The sequence below is a fragment of the Scylla paramamosain genome, chromosome 34 (genome assembly GCF_035594125.1).
Source record: "Scylla paramamosain isolate STU-SP2022 chromosome 34, ASM3559412v1, whole genome shotgun sequence".
NCBI lineage: Eukaryota > Metazoa > Arthropoda > Malacostraca > Decapoda > Portunidae > Scylla > Scylla paramamosain.
This window is the reverse complement of record NC_087184.1, coordinates 17,545,212-17,547,719: the sequence shown is the minus strand read 5'-3', so window position 1 is coordinate 17,547,719 and position 2,508 is coordinate 17,545,212.

Here is a 2,508-nt window from a genome sequence, read left to right as displayed (position 1 = left end):
GGAAGAGGTCAAAGAAAGGTAGATAAGTAGAAAGCAGACAAAAAATAAATAAATAAATAAATATGACAGAAAAATAAAGGCACACACACACACACACACACACACACACACACACACACACACACACACACACACACACACACACACACACACACACACACACACACACACACACACACACGCAGTAATAAATTTTAACCCCTGGTGTTTCTCAAGCCATTGTTATTCGTCTTTCGTTCATTTATTCATTTAATTTTTATGCTGATGTAATTATTTGTTTTCCTCGACCCTAGACCTATAGTTAAAAAAAAAAAGTAGTAGTAATAGTAGTAGCGGTGGTGGTAGTATTAATAATAGTTGTAGTACTAGTAGTAGTAGTAGTAGTAGTAGTAATAATAATAGTAGTAATAATAATAATAATAATAATAATAATAATAATAATAATAATAATAATCATAGTAATAATGATAAGAATAACGTTATCTCCTAATCTTGCTTTTATCTCTTCATTAATCACGGTGTCAGCCTGCGCAGTGCTCCCCTTCACTTCTTTAATTCATTACCTCCTCGTATCTTAATTGCCTTCGGTGTACACAAGATAAAGACAATACAACGCATACCAGTAGACAATACATAAGCAAATAAGCCTTGTTACGTTGCACTATCTCTTCGTGTTCTGAATCCAACGTTATGCTCCTTTCATTCATGTATACTTTTACGTGTCTTTCTTATTTGCAATGTAGCCTCAGAGGGTACAGTCTGAAGGAAGAGATTAGGTACCTTCATGGACAGAGATGACAGGTGGGTATTAGGAATATTTCATGAAGAGATTGCCACTTGTAGGATTCGTGGCTTCTAGCGGTTTTCTTTTTAATGTTCTTATTTGGTGTTTAATATTTAGCATTCCACACTGTAGCTCCTTCTTACCTATTCTCTGTTTATTAATTCCCTGGTCCTTCACTCCTTCCCTCCGCAAATTTCCCAGTACGTGCTAAAAATATTTCAATTCACTATCCACTGCAGACTTTATACTCGTACTGAACTCAAGATCACTCCACACCCTCAATCCTTCCTTTATTCAATCACTAATCTTATCTTGTTCATTTACGGAAGAATGTACGTGAATGAACTAATGGGAATATTAACAGGATCAAACAGATTATAGTTCTGCTCATTCACAGATGAAAAAACATAGATAAACAGATAGAAATATTAAAAGAAGGACGAAACAGTGACAAGTACTACTACAAACAGGGAGACAGAGAGAGTGTGTATTAATGTGCTTTATTTATCCACAGAAAGAAGGTGCTTGGATAGATTGATGGGAACACTGGCAGAAGGACGAAACAAAGGCAAGAGTACTACTGTAAACAGCGAGACAGAGACACCTAAAGACCTGTGCTCGCTCAGGTGTAAAAGGCAAAGGCTAGAGGCGAGGTAAGCTTGTGCCATTTATTTGTAGAGGGAAGAATATCGTGTTTGTAGGGATGTTGACTGAGGGGTGACACAACACAAGGCCGGGTATTGCACAGAGGGTGAGGCACGTGGGAATCTTCCTCAGATAAAGGGAATGACATTGAGATAGGCAGATATAAAGTGTGTCGTGAGTATTTGCATTGGTTAGTACATAATGATTGTGGTTTACGTGTATGTGGTGTGAGATGGCAGTGAGAATATTTGCGATGGTCAGTACATAGTAGTAATAGTAATAGTGTTTTACATGTCGTATGAAAACGCAGTAAAAGTGTTTGTAATGGTTGGTACATATTAGTAATAGTAATAGTAGTTTATTGACGTAAGGTTTTATTTTTATTAAAATAGTTATATTTCCATGGTGAGATAAGCAGATGAACAGACTGTCATGAATATTTGCAGTGGTCAGTTCATAATAATAGTAACAGTAGAGTATTGACCGAAGGATTTATATACAATATAAAAAATTATATTGTAGCAAGAAACAACGTAATATTTTTCTAACATTAAAGTTAAATATTCCCAAAATGGCAAGAATGAAAAATAAACCATTAGATACAAACATTAAGTACAGCTACATCATATACCATTTCACTATCAGTCTAACCAATGTAATACCTCATACACAGTTCACTCAACAGACTTCCTCTTATAAACTCCAGAGACGCAGACAAATCACCTTTCCAAACTAATACATTAACATTACCGTATATACTCGTATCTGACCCACTAACACACTACACACTAACACATTACTAGTACATTGTCTAATATCACTCAGTACAACCACACACACACACACACACACACACACACACACACACACACACACACACACACACACACACACACACACACACACACACACACACACACACACACACACACACACACACACACACACACACACACACAATTTCATCTTGACGCAAAGGACACGGGACACAATACACGTTGCCATAAAGGAGGTAAAAAATAGACATTGAAAAAGACATGACGAGTAGAAAGGACGTGAGGCTGTGCGCTGTGGAGAAG